Raw genomic sequence first — 18,535 nt, 5'->3', positions numbered from 1 at the left:
CAACTTCTGGCTCTTCCCCAAAGCCAAAACAACCATGAAGAGAAAACATTTTGAATTAATTCAGGACATTGAGGAAGTCACGACAGCACAACTAAAGACACTCACGAAAGAGGACTTCCAGAACTGCTTCAGAAAGTGGCAAGAATGGTGGGATAAGTGTGTTCAAAGCGAGGGAGAGTATTTTGAGGGGGATTAATGGCAATGTGTCTTTTACTGTAATAAATGTTTATTTAAACATTCACCGTATATTTTGATCACACCTCATATACCTTTTCCTTGTTCTTATTGCTGTTCTCCTCTCATAACTGGCAGCCCAAATATCACAGAGGCAGTGGTGGAGGACAGTATTCTTGAGCTTACCTATTTTATTCAGAGGCCTGCCTTCATTTGAAATTCATGCCAGACTTCTCAGCATCATTATTTTGCAAGGATGATAACAAATTACATAAATTTTACATATGAGGGCCAAGATCTTCTCAATGGGTTATGGAAATAGGAAAGACTTCCGAATACAAATAACTGGGAACAAGAGAAACAAGAGAGCCATTATGCAAGGACATGGCTGGTCAAGGTTATTGAACCATAGGGGATTGTGGTAGGCTGAATAATGTCCTTAATCCTCTCCCCCCAAATATTTCAAGTCCTAATCCCTGGAACCTGGAAACCTTATAAGAGAGAAAAGGGCTTTGAAGATGTGAATAATAATCTTGAGATGGGAGATTATCTAGGTCAGGGGTCAGCAAACTGCGGCTCACAGGCCACATGCAGCTCTTTGGGTATGTTACATCTCAAAAGGTTGCCAACCCCTGGAAGAGCCAATCCTGTCCCTCACAACAATTTAAAAATTATTCGAAAGCCATAAATATATTTTTACATAATCACCATTACGTGAATAATATCCTTTAACATTTTTATAAATGAAACTATGATAGTTTTATTTTCATTTTCAATTTTACTTAAGAGCCACACGCTCGCAAGCCGCAGTTTGCTGACCCCTGGCGGCTCTTTTGTCCCAAAAGTTTGCCAACCCCTGATCTAGGTGGACCCTAAATGCATCCACAAGAGGAAGACAAAGAAGGCAGTATATTCACAGAGGCAGAGATTGGAGTGCTGTAGCCACACACGCCAACAAATGCTTGTGGCCACCAGAAGCCAGAAGAGACAAGGACTGGACTCCCCTCCAGAGCCTCCAGAGGGAGCGCGACCTGGCTCGTGCCCCAGTGATACTGACTTTGGACTTCTGGCCTCCAGTTGTTTGAAGCTGCTAAATTTATGATAATTTTTTACAGCAGTCATAGGAGAACTAACACAGATTTTGCTACCTGAAGGTGGGAGCTGCTGTAACAAACACCTAAAAATTTGCAAGTGGCATTAGAACTTGGTAATGAACAGAAGCTGGGAGAATTTTAAAGCCTATGATAGAAAAAGTCTAGATTGTCTAGAACAGACTGTTGGAAGAAATATGGATGTTAAAGACTCTGCCAGTGAGAACTGAGGAGCCCAGTAGAAAATGCCTGTATTGTCTTAGAGAATATGTAAGTTGTCATAAACAGAATGTTGGTAGAAATATTAAAGGTGCTCTTGAGAAGAAAATGAGGACTATGTCATTGGAAATTGGAAGAATCACAATCTTTTATATAGTAGCACAAAGCTTAGCAGAATTTGGTCATGTGGTTGTGTGGAAGGCAACACTTGTAAGTGATAAACCTGGATATTTACAGAGGAAATTCACTAGCATAATGTTGAAGGTGTGGCCTGGTTCCTTCTTGCTGTTTATAGTAAAATGTGAGAGGAAAGAGATAAATGGAGGGAACAGTTGTTAAACAAAAAGGAATTGAAACTTGATGATTTGGGAAATTCTCAGCCTATTCAGATCGCAAAAGATGCTAAAATTAAGAAAGTCACTCCTAGGAAAGTTCTCTGTGGAGAGAAGGTCAAAAGTGTGATTAAAAAACCTTTTGCTGGTGCTAAAGAAAGTGGATGTATGACTTCTGTATTATGCTTAGATATACTACTTATCTATCTCAGTGGAAGCCAGGAATAGAGATGGGATTATCAAGGAAAGATCTGTGGAGGAGCCTACATTTAATGGCATGAATCCTGTAGCATACAAAGGAGACCTACAAGGTTTTTGATAATATTATATCTGCAAAACACTGCCAGCTTGAACTAAAAGAGACAGAGAAGGATAAAATGGAGGAAGACTTTTGGATTCCCAGAATTTTATAGGCAAGAAACAGCCTAATAAAACTACTCAACTACGTACATGTTCTAGTTTAAAGAAAACAAAAACATAAGAATGACTCTGAGGTTGGAGCCTTGGCCCAGAGGTTGGAGCCATTGACTGCAGAGGGTTATTCCCAGGCCTTGAAACTTAATGGAATTTGCTTCGCTGGATTTTGAAATTGCTTGGGACTATTGACCTCTTCCTCCCTCCCTTCTTTCCTTCCACTTTATTTCTTTTTGAATGAGAATGTCTGTAACTGATGTTAATGTCCAAAACCATTGTATTTTGGAAGCAGGTAACAGGTTTACAAATGGAGAGGAATTTTGCCCCTGTATTGATCATAACCAGAGTCTCCCCCATACCTGATTTAGTTTAGATGATTAGATTTGAGACTTTTGAGCTGATATGATGTAGATAAGGTTTTGGACTTTGGGTTGATGCTATAAATTTTTGAGACTTTAGAAGATCTGGGGATATGGTGACTATATTTTGCATGTGGAAAGGACATGGAACTTTGGGGTCATAGGGTGAACTGTGATAGGCTGAATAATTCCCTCCCCCAGCCCTCTCACCCCCCCCCAAAAAAAAAGGTATCCATGTTCTCATCCCTGCAATTAATGAATGATTATCTTTTATGGAAAAAAGAACTTTAAAGATGTGAATAAGTTAAGGAATTTGAGATGGGGAAATTATTCTTTATTATCTACGTGGGCCCTAAATGCAATTACAAGTATCCTTATAAGAATGAGGCAGAGGGAGATAAGAGGAGAGAAGGCAGTGTGATTACAGAGGCAGAGAATGGAGTGATTTATCTCTAAGCCAATGAATACAACAGCGATCAGAGGATGGAGGAGGGAAGGAGCAGTCTTCCGAGAGCCTCTGGAGGGAGTGCAGCCTGGCTGACACCTTCATTTTGGCCCTGTGATACTGATTTTGAACTTGTTGCCTCCAAAACTGTGGAAGGATAAATTTCTGTTGTCTTTAGTGGCTGAGTGTGTGGTAATTTGTTGACGCGGCCATAGAAACTAATACAGAAATTAGTTTCCTCTCTAGGAACCAGGTTGTTTTCTTTATCTGTGTACTCTTATATTCGCTTTGAATATGAGATAGCTCTATGATTACTGTTAGATTTCTTTAACCATCAGACTTTTGTATTTGAAATTTTTACCATTCTTTCTATTTTAAAACAGTAACCATCTATTTTAAGCAGAATGAAATTATATAAACTGAAAATGCTGGTAAATAAACAGAAAGCTTGACTTGCTCTCAGGTATGCTCCTTACTAGCTGGGTGTCTCTGGGGAAATTATTTACCTAATCTGAGTTTTAATTGAACAATGGGAATAATATTAACTGTCCAATCACATAATTGTAAGTATTTAATGATATAAACACATAATGAAAAGTACCAGCTAAATAATATAAATATAAGATTCTTTAATGCTCAACTATTAATTACGCTTCCCCTAGTATATCAAAGCTATGATGAGTAACTTTGCACATAAATTGCTGGCCACATTAAACATTTTTTCCTCTTAGATTCAGGAAGTGAGACTTGGGTTCAAAATTTTGCACTCTTCAAAGATCTTGATACCTATTGATAAACTTCTCTCCAGAAAGCCTGAACCACTCACTTTCCTCTTTCATTTGAAGCACACAAGTGCTTATTTTACTGCACTGTTAAAGAGTTTTTAAAAAGTATTTTAAATGAAAATTACTACTTACATTTCTTTGTCAAGGTTTAACAGTTTTCATATATTCCCTGACCATTCGTATTATTCCTTAATGAATTGCTTGTATTCTTTGACTATATTTCCAAACAATTATTTGTCTTTTTCCTTACTGATTTTTGGAATCCCAGTATTCTTAAGTTAATTAACCTTTGTCTGTCTTGTTTCTTAATCAGTTTGTTGTCTTGCTGTTACTTTAGTTTATGAGGAATTTTGATGACTTTTGTGTTTAATATTTATACGCAAATTTAGTTAGCTTTCATTGTATTTTCCCTCCCTTTCTTCTTCCCTTCATCCCTACCTTCCCTTCCTCTCTTCTTCACTCCCTCTTTTCATCTTTCCCTCTGGAAAGCCTTTCCCATTTTGCTGCTTTTAGTGGTTGTTTTAGGAATATAGATTTGCCCTTAATTGGCAGTAAAGCATGCTTGAGATCCAGGCTCTTGTCAAATAACATCATCTCAAATTATTTGTTGCCAAACTTTGTCAAAAATTTGAGTGGAGAAATAATATTCAGAGATGATCGCCTAACAGATATACTAAGTTTTATTTCTGGGGGAGAGTCTCAGTGCAGCATAAAGGCCTTTGTTTTCACCTGATGCTCCCACATTCTCTAATTTACAATCCTTTCTCATTTTATCTTATGCATATGCAGAAACTGAAGCAGAGGAAACTGAACCTCAGGTGGTTTGTGCTTTATTATATCACCACTAGCTCCTTTCTCTGTATCATCCTCTTTATTACCACTGTCCTAAATAGGATAATCTGCCATTAATCAAATGCTAACTCAGTGCAGCCTAACATGCCTAACGTTTTACATGCATTATCTCAATTAATTTCCACAACAACCATACAAGCTAGGACATACTATTATTCAGATTTTACTAATGAAAACGATGAACGCTCTGAGAAGTAAAGTGGCTTGCCCAATATCACATAGATGATACGCGGAGGAATGAGATGTGAAATCAAACCCAAACCTTTCTGAATTCAGAACCCTTTTCTTAACTGGTGTTCTTTCCTTGTGGACACACAACATACACAGATACCTTCCCACCTCCCACACCTGATTTCCCAATGGTATTTTTGCTGTCTTCTGTCATTGATACAGTAAGGGAGGCAAAAATAGAGTGGATGAAGCAGAAAAGCAACATCCAAGACATTGAACTGAATAAATAGAATATTGAACTGAATAAATAGGATATTGAATGATAGTCTTTTGGGGAAGACTTAGAACTTCTCTCATTCTTCCAAGGTTCCAATGGCATTTTGTCCTTGTTCCTCTCAGTTCAAGCATCTCATGTGTGTTATGTGTTCTGACCAGTGGAAGACACTGAAAATATCAAAGCAATCAAAGGCCAGAGACAAGTTGGTTGGTCTTAGTTGGGCAATTATAATAAATGTCTATTTTACAGTCTGTGATGGATCGCAGCCTGCTGTGGTGGGTGTGTATTGAGCCTGGGAGAACTGCTCCAAAAACAGGTAGTCTTTTACTAGTATTGGGATGACTGTTACACTTGCTGTTAAATTTTAAACAGAGTGAGAATTACGTCAGTGGGGATGGTTCTCTTATTTCTTTCTTTGAAAAACTTGGGACAGTGGCAGCATTTAATTTCCTAGTGTTATTTTGCTCTTATCCTCATACCTTATCAATTATTTAGAGCTCTAGAAGTCTTCAAATGAAGTGGGACAATATGCTGTAGCCTTTTGGGGTGGGTGAAACCAAAGGTCAGTGGACACGGCTTGAGCGCATTAACTGCCCTGTCCCTCATCATTCCCTCAGTGCCCACTCACTGCCTGGCACGATGCATTTTTGGTAAGAAAACTGCTTTGTATGGATCGAGTGGGCGAAGAAGGAGAGTCAACCAGAGAGTCAAGAAACCAACCATGCTTGCAGGCAGGTTTGGGTGTGACTGGGAAAGCCCAGTTGTCCCTTTAAAGTTGGCTCTAACAAAGGCTTCTTTTTGTAATTGTTTGCAGAAAGATTACCACTTTGAATATACAGAATGTGATAGCAGTGGCTCCAGGTGGAGAGTTGCCATTCCGAATTCTGCAGTGGACTGCTCTGGCCTGCCTGACCCAGTGAGAGGCAAAGAATGCAGTAGGTTTTGACTTTTCAACCGTTTGTTTTCCTGATTAAACCATAGCTGCTTCGTACTAATCCATGAAGTTAATGATAATGAATGTGAGAACTTTGCAGAAGTGCATGTGTTGCTTTGATGTCTGGTAGAGCAAAAGCACTTTTTTAATGCTTGGTGCCCCTATGTCTGTAATGAGACTCAGGCAGTATTAAAGGGTGTTATTTTTATTTATTAAAAAAATCAGGTGCACTGTTTATTTTTTTGTATTTGTTATTAAAGTATAGTTGACATGCAATACTATATTAGTTTTCGGTGTACCAAATAGTTATTCTTCACTTATATACCTTATGATATGATCATCACGATATGTCTGGTAAACATCTGTCACCATATAAAGTGATTACCATATTACTGACTATATTCCTTGTGCTGTATATTACATCCCTGTGGCTTATTCATTTTATAACTGGAAGTTTGTGCCTGTTATTCTCCTTCACCTTTTTCACCCATCCCTCCACCCTGCTCCCTCTGGCAACCGTCAGTTTGTTCTCTGTATCTATGAGTCTGTTTCTGTTTTGTTCTGTTTATTCATTTTTTTTTTTAGATTCCACATATAATTGAAAGCATATTATATTTGTCTTTCTCTGTTTGACTTATTTGTTGGCAAGAATATGGAGAAGAATATGAAGAAGCAATTCTTTACTTGAAATTCTGGAGGGCAGAATTTCTCTTTAATAGGCGTCTTTTTTTTTCATTTAAATTTCTAAAAGTTTAAAAAAATTTAGTAAAATTTACCATCTTAACCATTTCTTAAGTGCACAGTTCAGTGGCATTAAGTATATTCACCAACATCCATGCACAGATCTCTTTCATCTAGCAATGGATTGGTTTTTTTAGCCGTAGAAATAAGGAAATTTGCCTTTTTAGTGTAAACTATAGAGAGATTGTAGAATTAATGAGCATCGTATTCAACAGCTTGTCTTTTAGCAGTTAAGCAGGCTTGAAGTGCAGCATTATGAATTAACAGAGAAATACGTCATTATATTTATTTTCACCTATAAACTCTATATTTTAAATACTTTAATTTGGCAAGTTATGTGTTCCTGCAGTAAAGTAGTCTAGGAGTAGACTGTAATTCAAAGCTAGTAAGACAAAGGGGTTATTTTGGTTTTCCTACGGTCTTCCAAATGGTATTTCTGAAAGTGTAGCTCTTTTGTTCCCAAATGAAAGAGCAGATAAGCAAATTATTAAATGATAGTTAATTCTTTCCTGTTCACAGAGAAAATGTGTCTGTGTTACTGGCTGGAGGAGTTCAGCATAGGTGCTGGGTTTACTGTTAAAAGAGAGATGGGAAGGCAACAATAGTCTTATGAGGAAAATTAGGGAAGAGAACCATTATTTCTCGGTGAGTGATATTAAATGAGTACAGGGCGAACCTGAGATCCCCTAACCAGGTGAAGAGTTGGGTCTGGGAAGAGTCTTCAGAGGATAGTGGGGTCGGTACAGAAGAAGATGATACAAGGCTGGGGTGTGTGCAACCACATGTGCAGAGAGAGGCTCAGCTTTGTGAGGAAGGATTCTGCATGATAATACTTAAGGTATCAGCTCGCTGTATGCTTCAATCACCTTCCTGAGAAACCTGTATGTTATTCATCTCTATTTTCCAGTTGTGAGCTAATTCCTTGGTTTCCTTATATAATCCTATCGAGGTGAACTATATAGCCATTATGAATACTGCTCCTTATCTAGGTGATATACTGGTGCTGACTAGCTAGCAATGGCTTTTGAGAGCTGTTAGTTTGAAGTTTTTTTTTTTTTTTAAGCTGAGCCATCATGCCACCTGTTGGCAGCTCAGCAGCTGCTCAACTTGGGCTGGGACTTGAACCACTGTTGCTCAGAGCTCAAACTCTTGAGGGAGCTCTTAACCAACTGAGCCACTCGGTTGGACCGAGAGCTGTTAGTTTGAAATGAGCCATGGTGGAGTATTTTATACCATGGAAACTGGCAAATTATAAATCAGGGCCCTCCATTCCTTTGGGAGCTGGTTGTTAAACATTTAGCAGCACACCACTGATTATGCCTATTGGCCAAACATTCAAAAATCTCTTATAGAATTGATGCATAAATAGGAATTATTTCTATTTGAATGTTGCTAGGGATGTTCTTTGCTCATTATTTATTACAATCTTCCACAGATAGTGTTATAAATATGACATTCCAAGAATTTTTCTAAAAACTATGACTAATAAGTCACTATTAGTTATTACTTACTTTAAAAATGACACTGCTTACTTTAAAAATACTTCCCCTAAAGTGACAATAGTTATATGATGGCTGGGGCATTGTTTTTATCTTGGCATTTTGTCTGAAATCTAAATTTGCAAGTATTTCTGCATTTATACTTATATCTTCTCTGGAAGTTGTGGCCTCTGATATGTGACTTTGTATGGTAAAGGCAAGTTATTTTAAAACTCACAATAAACTTAATAGATCTACATAACTTAGAAGCTCAGTTAATTCATAACATTAAACATGGTGCTTACCACATTACTCGTCATTAAAATACTGCTTGAAGGCAGTTATGGTAATAACTGATCATTTTATCAGTGACTTAGATTTCTATTGCTGAGAATAGCTACCATTTCTCATGTACTGATTATGTGCTAAACATTGTGCCTTGAGCTTTTATCATTATTCTATCATAGCCTCATAACAATCATCCCAGGTAGGTGCTATTAATGTTTCCATTTTACTGATGAGAAAACTCAGAATGAACTGGTGAACACGTCATATAGTCGGAATGTGACAGATCTTGGATTTAAATACAGACATTTCTGGTTCCAGAGCCTGTGTTTCACCCATTGAGTTAGATCACCACTTGAAGGTGACAGCCTAGAGGAGCTTTTAGGGTCCCATGTGGAGGACATAAAGCTCTGTTGGTGGACGTCTTCAAGGGGAGATATTAGAAACTCTTGTGCTTCAAGGATAAAAGAGGATAACAGTGTTTTCGTTCAGGAATGGCATGGTACTTGCAAGACATGCCTGAGTGATGCCAAGACCTCAGGTGGTGGGTGACGCCCCCAGACTCTAGACTCAGCAGTTATGCCCTGATTATATGCCCAGCAGTTGTGCGATATAGAAGAAAATGAAAGGAGAATGTGGCAACTTCAAGTAAGTAAAAATTATTTAGGGCAATGTTTATGTGGGACACATTTTCCCTAGATCCTAATATTTCTCAGTGAGGTCAAACCTAGAATTTGGCCTCAGTTGATATTGCTATAGGTTCTTCAAAATATAACTTTCCTTAGAAAAGGGATTATAGGAATGTTCATGTAGCAGTTGTAAATTTTTTGAGAAAATTGATGGGTGAGCTATATTATATCTTTACCTTATATAAAATCTGGTTGCAAGTCTTCTCTGAATGAAATTAATAAGAAGTCAGGTATCCGTTTTTATTCTGCCGGAACCATGGGGTGTATGTGAGCTTGAAGCTTACAGGCACAGGAAATGGGATGGAGAAACCTCTCATTATTAGCTGGTACTGGTCCCCACCCATTGTCCTCTGCTGTGCAGAGCTCCCCAGTGTCATAGGCAGTGCTGCTTGAGCAGGCCACTGAGATGACTTCCTATCCCTTTTCTCTGCCCGCTACAGGCTTAGCTACAGGGAACTTTGCTGTTTCTTCCATGCCCTGGTGCTGAGTCTCGTGTCTGTGGGCATCACCCACCATTTGAAATCTTGACACCACTCAGGCACAGCTTGGTAGCATGCCATTCCCGAACCACAACACTCCTTGTCTTTTTCCAGAGCAAGGGAATATAATCCCTGCCCCAGTTCTCTCTCTTCTCCTCTGTTGGGTCACTTCCCTCTTGCACAAGAGTTTCTAAAATCTTCCCTTGAACCTTTGGGGCGCCCTTGATGTTCTTAGATCATTAAAAATAATAGTCATTTTGAATTCTCATTCTCTCTCCCTCTCTCTCTCTCTCTCTCTCTCTCTCTCTCTCTTTTTCCTGGAGATAGGGACTTTTTGTTTCAACCCAAACCTTAGAAATAAAAGCCTGGCTACTAGGAATGTGGAGAGAATTTCTTTACCTGTTTCTTTACATTTTTTCAGACAAGTCTAGAACACTGAGAGGGAAATAAGGATGAGATATCTCTTCTGTTTGGGAGTATATGTCTTCTACTGCTTACCCCTTCAAATATTTCTCAGTCTATGGCTTTAAGTGCAACCTAAACACATTAGTTTCTAATTGGGAATGACTATTTAAGATATCTGTAATTCCACATTAGCATTAGATTAGTCATAGTCTTCAGGACATTGTTTTAATTTTGTGCTTCAGTATTTATATACACTTCTAATATTTCATTTTCTTGGATCAGAAATACTATGTTCAGATTAGAAAAAAACCTGAATATAATTTTTTTCTTTTTTCATTGCTTTTCTCAGATCGACAGTTGTTACCCATATTCAATGGGCCTTAAGGAGTAAGCAGAGTAAATGGTGACAGTTGAGTCAACAGCTATTTTTTTAAATTTTTTTAGCTGAGCCATCTTGCCCCATGTTGGCAGCTCAGCGACAGCTCAGCTCGGACTGGACTCGAACTGCTGTTGCTCAGAGCTCACACTCTTCAGAGAGCTCTTAACCAACTGAGCCACTCGGCCGGCCCCAACAGCTATTGTTTTTAGTTTGAAATAGAAAGCAGAAGGATTCTCATAGAAAGTGAGTTGGTTTTAGCTTTCTGGGTGGGACATTTAAAAATCCATTTCTTGGGATCATAGCTCCTTCAAGTGTGGGCTTTTCTCTAGGACTCAATACATAGTTTGTCTCATTTGTGTTAGGAGTTGTTATCGGTACAGTAGCAGGTGAGGCTGGGAAACTTGAATGCATTCGCCCTGAATGGAAATAAAATTTGGCTCTAAGTCTGTTCTATGGATACTCATCCCAGGCAAAAAGTATGTCAGGGTTTTCTGTGGTGAAATACTGGTAAGTTTGGAAAATGATGAATGCTGTATCCACTTCATGGAAGGATCCAGTATACATTTTCAAATTAAAATCTCTGAGCAACTTATTAAACATTTATAGAACATTTACTGTGTGTTAATTGCATTCTGTTTTACCCAGTTTCCCAAGTGTATTTGATTATTGATCTCTTTCGTCTAATGGGTCAGTTGGACCCCTTTGGCTAATTTGTACAGATACTGTTTTTGGAAAATACAGATTTAAACACGCATGCCTCGCTAATTTAGTGTTAATATGTTGTTACTTATACTATAATTTAAATAATTTTATATAATTTCTTTGTCCTACAAGGTTCAGTTGCAGCATTACTGCATTGCTGTCCAGCTGAAAACCTCCCGTGGTTGGTGGTCAGGGTGGTATACACCTCGGATTAAATCCTGTATCTACAGCTGACTTGTATGTCTTGAGAAAATTATTTAGTCCACAGCTATTTATTGAGCTTTATTTTATTTACCAAACACATTTATTTAGTATTTCCTATATTCTTGACACCAGGAATCCAAAAATAAATTTAAAAAAATATTTCTGTTTTTCAGGACTTTTTATTCTTTTTTTTTAAATTAAAATTTATTGGGGTGACAGTAGTTAGTAAAGTTACATAGGTTTCAGGTGTACAATTCTGTAATACATCATCTATATATCACATTGTGTGTTCACCACCCAGAGTCAGTTTTCTTTCCATCACCATATATTTGATCCTTTTTACCCTCATCTACCATCCCCCGTCCCCCTTACCAGAGAGTAAGGACTTTTCATTCTAATAAGGGAGCAGGTATGTAAATAAATTATTTATAGTATAGGGGCAAAGTGCATGATAGATATAAAGACTTGGGGTGATCTTACTAAGGAGGTAGCGCTGACTTCTGCTCAGAGGGAGTCAGGAGGGCCTCAGGGTGAAGCAGGTGTGAGTTTGGAGTTCAGACTGAATTATCCGTGCTCTGGCAGGTTCATGTGAAAAACTGTGTCCTGGCTTAGAGTTGAGACAGGGATTAAATGCCATACTTAATGGGCCATATGTGTTAATTTTCTGAAGATCTCAGAGGCAGATGTGAAGGAGGAAGTGCTTTAAGTTGATGTAGCACAGTGGCATTTGAGGCATAGGAAACACGGACAGAGATGCATTTTAGGGGCAGCACTGGGTTTTCCTGGGTGCCCTGTGAAATCTGCATGGCTGGCTCTCAGGGAGGATGTGAGATGGGACAGAGATTCTGGCAGTTCTCATAGGCTGCTGTGTGTCACACCAAGGGCTTTTGATTTGGAGAGAGCCGTTGACAGGTGTTTGAGGGGCTTAAATGAGGTGCTAAATATAATCGACAGTGCCAGGAATCACAATTATATGATAATATAACTGAGTAATTATAACAATGAGAAATTATAATAGCCAATCTTTACTTGCTATATGCAAGGCACAACTATGAATACTTTATATACATTCACTCAAATGCAGTCATCCCAATAACCTTGTAAAGTCCATACTTGTATTACCTCAAACAGATAGGTGAAAGGCACAGATGGGACTTGAAACCAGGCAGCCTAGCTTCCTGGGTCCATATTCTTAGCCCTGTGGTGTTCTGCTTCTTTGGAATACACTACAGTGTGTGCTGAACTGGTGTTAGTTCTATCCCCTTCATGAGGCATCATGCTTCCCTTACATTTACTTGTTGACTGAAGTGTTATACAAATTAATATCCCAAATAGGTAAATACGTTTTTTAAAAGATGGCATCTAAGGTTCAGATATGTGGATTTGCAGGTCATTTTAATTGATTGATTAGTTTGTAGATTTTATTCTTAATTGTGTATATTTTTCTGAAAGGTAAGAGAACAACATTCAGAATTTAGGGTACATTTGCAGTTATAGCCTCGTGTACAATGAGAAGTTAGCCTTTTTCTCTGTGCCTAGGAAAATTTTGGTGCTTGATACATATAGTATGTTTTCATCATTTAACATGTATAGAAAAATATTGGTGTTTTTTTCAACTATAGAAATTCTTAATTTAGAATAGAGTCCTGTTTTATTCTTTCCAGAGGAGAGGAGCTGAAATCCTCTCAAGGCTCCTAAGAAAGCTCCAAACACTGGGGCATTTGTTGCTTGAATAACTTTGGTCTCATCAAATTAGAGGTTGACTTGAGTGTTTCATTTCTGGAGGTGAAACACAGAGATCTAATCAGATTTGTAAACATTTATTTTATCTGTAAAAGGACAGAAACATTTAATCCTCAGTAGGCCTAGTTTAGAATGTTGATGTGTCGAGGTCCAGGTGCGAAGAGCATTGAAGTTAAATGGGCTCAGCAACACACAAGTGGGGGGTGAAAGGCAGGAAGGAATGAGAGTGCTAAAAGAACAGCTCAAAGTCAGGCTTTCCATCAATTGTAGTGTTGATGGGAGCTATGCTTGAGAGAGCTTCTCTGAAAAATGTTTTCTAAGAAGAGGAGAGAGCTCAGCCCTGAAAACTGCGGAATAAAGGGCAGAGAGACTCTCAGGAGGTAGAGGGTGACTGACATTTTCTAAGGAATAGGAAAAGTTCAGGATGATGAGTATCAAAGTGTTAGGACATAGCTGGGAGCTGAGAAAACGGAGTTCACAGATACATTGTTCTTTCTGCCCAGTTTGGTGACCTCATCAAATACTCTGACTTGTTTTCCTTCCCCTAACCCACAGTGGTGTATTTTTTCGATAAACCTTTTGTCATTCATGCCTGATAAACTGGAATTGGTCTCCTCCCCCAACAAACACTGAAGTCAAGAAGCCACAATAAAATACATTCTTATGATTTTTAAAGGTTCAGACTACCTTAGTTAGCTTTTGCTTATCAGTTTCCCTGCCAGGAGTTGGTAATTTTTTTGGGGGGTTGGGGGAGATCTTCTGGCTGATCAGTTCTCTCTAAGAAACTCAGTGATGATCATACAGTCCTATCCCATAGAGCGATGTGAGGACCCATTCATTGGAAAGGTTGTTAGAGGTGAGAATTCACTTTCAAAGATGTAGAGGCAATACATTCACTAAATCCTCTTTTCAGAGAACAGTGAATTAGAGAACATTAGCCAGAACCAGTGTGCATAACTGTACTTGTTAGTATGTCTCCTGTACCAATTTCATTTTTGTAAAATGAGAGGTAAGATTATTTTTCTTCCTTCTTTGTCAAAGAATTTCATAAATAAGACCTTAAAAATGTACACACCTCTGTACCCTACAACTTCATCCCCCAGTCTTAATGAAAAATTAAAGATTGTTATTGATAGGACTGGGCTTTAAGAATTTAGTTCTAATAATTTTATCGTGCCACTTCAGAGTTGATGTAGCAGTTTGTATGTTACTTCACATGCCTAAATGGGACTAGAACTCATGTCTTTTGACATGGCAAGCAGAGTTGTTTTTTCAATGCTATTCTTTTTCACTTCAGATAGGATAGTGGGTTTTTCTCAATTTAACTGTAATAAAATCTTCTGGTTGCATGGTTCTGTGAAGAGTCTATTTATAAAATGGAGCGTCGTAGGGGTCATGAAGTCTATTAAATAGAGAATCTGCCTGGAATGAATGTAGAAGAGTTGAACTAAGTTACTCAAGGTCACATACGAGTAGCGGAGGAAATTTGAATTTTGAATTGGGAGGATTTGTACCAGATAATCTCAAAAGTCCCTTTCATACATTCTGAAAGTTTTTCTTAAAAAACTATCTGTTCAAAAAATAAATAAATAAATAAAAATAAAAACTACCTGTTTACATCTTTCTGTCTTTTTCTTTCTTTCAATTACTGTTGATGTTCAATATTATTTTATATTAGTTTCAGGTGTACATCATTGTGGTTAGACATTTATATAATTTACAAAATGATCCCCCCCACCGATTAGTTTAGTACCTGCCTTGCACTATACATAGTTGTTACAATATTATTGACCATATTCCCTATACTGTACTTTACATCCCCTTGACTATTTTGTAACTACCAATTTGTATTTCTTAATCCCGTCACATTTCTCGTCCTTCCCCCCAATCCCTCTCCCATCTGGCAGCCGTCAGTTTATTATCTATATCTATGAATCTTCCTGTTTTGTTTATTTTGTCCTTTAGATTCCACATATAAGTAAGTTATATAGTATTGTACTTGTATTTCCTTGTTTGACTTATTTTACTTAGCTTAATACCTTTCAGGTCCATCCATGTTGTAACAAATGGTAAGATTTTGTTCTTTTTTATGGCCAAGTAATATTCCATTGTATATATGTACCACATCTTCTTTATCCAATCATCTATTGATGGGCAATTAGGTTGCTTCAAATAATTTTAAGTGTTTTTACATATCATGATTTATTCATTCTATGACCAAATTATGCCTTCTATGTAAATTATAGTAGAGTACTAGTATATTTTTTCAATGCTCATAAATATTTATTCCTCATAGGAACTGTACAATGTCTGCCATAATTAGAATTTGGACAGTGTTACCTTCCATTATTCTCCTTTGGCCTTACATTAAACATGGCAGTTTTTTTTTTATGCACTCACAATTAGCCTGCATTACTGCCTTATATATTTTGACCAGAAAAAAACCACTATCTTATGATAAATAAAATCTTCCCAATTAAGGTGAACAAGGATTCCATTCAGCCAAAGTAAAAGAATGCCTTAATGTGAGTAGCAACATGAGCAAGAAATAACCTGTTTTAATGTACTGTTTTGGAGTCTTCCTGCCTCATGTTTGTAAAATAAGAGAGAAAAATTATTTTTTCTTCTCTAACAATTTTACAAATAAGAACTTAAAAAGATAGTGGTTAAGTGTTCTCTTCATTGCGAGCAATGACGGAGGAAGAAGAGCTGAGATTTGCTGGATTCAGTATGATGTTCAGTTTCTCTTAGATGCTATTTTCTATTTCCTTTTGTTTTCTGTGAGAAGAATTATAATAAATCTGACAGGCACTTGAAGTTTTAATTAGGTAATAAGGATAACTGATTGGCTAAATGATTGATGAAGGTAAAATTTATGAATTTTGAGACCCACAGGGATGCATTATTTTCTCTGCTTGTATAGCCCTTAACAGCAATGAATAATTGTAGTTGTAAGAGGATTTTTGTGGAGTCAGTAATAAAGTGCCTACAGTCTACAGCTTTAACCTTATTTTATTTATCATATTTAAATTAAACTAAACAATTGAAGAAAAGTGGACATATTGACTTGCTTAATTCTGGACTTGATTTAATTAATAATTTCCTCTAAAATGCACATAATTATTTTTTATTTAGCTATTAGCTTAACATATAAGAGAGATTTTACAGTGAACTTAGCTCACTGAAATGTAAATTTGATCTGTTTTGAGGAAGATAAGTCTAGTCTAGACAAGTATAGAAGATCCATGGTAGAAGGGATTGTTTCTGTCTTATTCACCAAAATAGCCTTTGTGTCTAGTGTTTGCTTAGCAACTTTTAGGTACTCCAGAAATATTTGTTATGCCAACAAATTGGACAATCTTGAAGAAATGGATAAATTCCTAGAACATACAATCTTCCAAGGCTGAATCAAGAAGAAAAAGAATATCTGAACTGACCAATTACTACTGATGAATCGAATCAATAATCAACAAGCTGCCAACAAACAAAAGTTCTGGATCAGGTGGCTTCACAAGTGAATTTTACCAAACATTCAAAAAAGAATTAATGCCTATTTTTCTGTAACTATTCCAAAAAATTCAAGAGTAGGAAAGGCTCCCAAGCTCATTTTATGAGGCCACTATACCCTGATTCCAAAACCAAACAAAGACATTACAAAAAAAGAAAACTATTGGCCACTGTCCCTAATGAACATAGATGCAAAAGTCCTCAACAAAATATTAGCAAACCAAATTCAATACATTAAAAATATCATACACCATGATCAAATGGGATTTATTCTTGGTATGCAAGACTGGTTCAATAACACAAATCAATTAATGTGATATACCACATAAACAAAATGAAAAATAAAAATCATATGGTCATATCAATAGATGCAGAAAAGCATTGACAAAATCAAACATCCATTTATGATAAAAACTCTTAGCAAAGTGGGAATAGAGGGAACATATCTCAACATAATAAAGGCCATATATGACAAGTCCACAGCTAATATCATAATGAATGCAGAAAAACTAAAAGCATTCTCCTTAAGATCAGGAACAAGACAAAGATGTCCACTTTCACCACTTTTATTCAACTTAGTACTAGAAGTCCTAGCCACAATGATCAGGCACATAACAATACAAAACAAAGAAATAATAGGCATCCAAACTGGACAGGAAGTAGTAAAACTGTCATTACTTGCAGATGACATGATATTATGTATAGAGAACCCCAAAGATTCCACAAAAAACTATTAGAACTGATAAATGAATTTAGTAAAGTAGCAGGATACAAAATTAATATTCAGAAATCAGTTTCATTTTTATATACCAATAATGAACTATCAGAAAGAGAAATTAAGAAAACCGTCCCATTTACAATTGCATCAAAAAAATAAATTTAACCAAGGAAGTAAAAGACCTGTACTCAGAAAATCATAAGACACTGAAGAGAGAAATTAAAGAAGATACAAACAAATGAAAGCATATACTGTGCTCATGGATAGAAAGAATTAGTATAGTTAAAATATCCAGACTACCCAAAGCAATATATAGATTCAGTGCAATCCCTATCAAAATACCAATGACATTTTTCACATGACTAAAACAAATAGTTCTAAAATTTATATGAACCATAAAAGACCCCAAATAGCCACGGTAATCCTGAGAAATAAGAACAAAGCTGGCGGTATAAGAACAAAGCTGATAGCATATTATATTACAAGACTATAGTAATCAAAACAGCATGGTTTGGCATAAAAACAGACACATATCTGTGGAACAGAACAGATCAATGGAACAGAATAGAGAGCCCAGAAATAAATCCATGCATATATGGTCATTTAATCTATGACAAAGGAAGCAAGAATAGACAGGTAAAGATAGTCTATTCAATAAATGGTGCTGGGAAAACTGGACAGAGACAGGCAAAAAAATGAAACTGGACCATCGTCTTATTCTATATATAAGAATAAACTCAAAATGGATTAAAGACTTAAATATAAGACCTGAAACCATAAAACTCCTAGGAGAAAATATAGGAAGTAAACTCTCTTGGTAATGTTTTTACTGATACATCTCCTCTGTCAAAGGAAACAAAAGAAAAATTAAACAAATGGGACTACATCAAACTAAGAAGTTTTTTCACAGCAAAGGAAACCATCAACAAAATGAAAAGACATCCTACTGAATGGGAGAAGCTATTTGCCAATGATACATCTGATAAGGGGTTAATATCCAAAATTTATAAAAAATTCATACAACTCAACACAACTAGCAAACAATCTAATTAAAAAATGGGCAGAAGACCTGAATAGACATTTCTCCAAAGAGGACATATGAAAAGGTGCTCAATGTTACTAATTATCAGAGAAATGCAAATAAAAACCACA

At 36.8% G+C, this 18,535-nt stretch overlaps 1 protein-coding gene across 2 annotated transcripts in view; it reads left to right on the top strand.

Moving 5' to 3' along the window:
* The window catches only part of ELAPOR2 (endosome-lysosome associated apoptosis and autophagy regulator family member 2), a 175,807-nt gene that overhangs the window by 74,195 nt on the left and 83,077 nt on the right, over window positions 1–18,535 (top strand). For both annotated transcript variants that reach the window (XM_019623735.1, XM_019623733.1), the window contains exon 2: window positions 5,934–6,054. The gene's annotated coding sequence lies outside the window, so the exon portion shown is untranslated. The remainder of the gene's footprint in view (window positions 1–5,933; window positions 6,055–18,535) is intronic.

Source organism: Hipposideros armiger, unplaced genomic scaffold (assembly GCF_001890085.2).
Source record: "Hipposideros armiger isolate ML-2016 unplaced genomic scaffold, ASM189008v1 scaffold_560, whole genome shotgun sequence".
NCBI classification, from domain to species: Eukaryota; Metazoa; Chordata; class Mammalia; order Chiroptera; family Hipposideridae; genus Hipposideros; species Hipposideros armiger.
The sequence above is the reverse complement of the archived record's forward strand: the minus strand, read 5'-3'. Positions and strand labels throughout refer to the sequence as shown.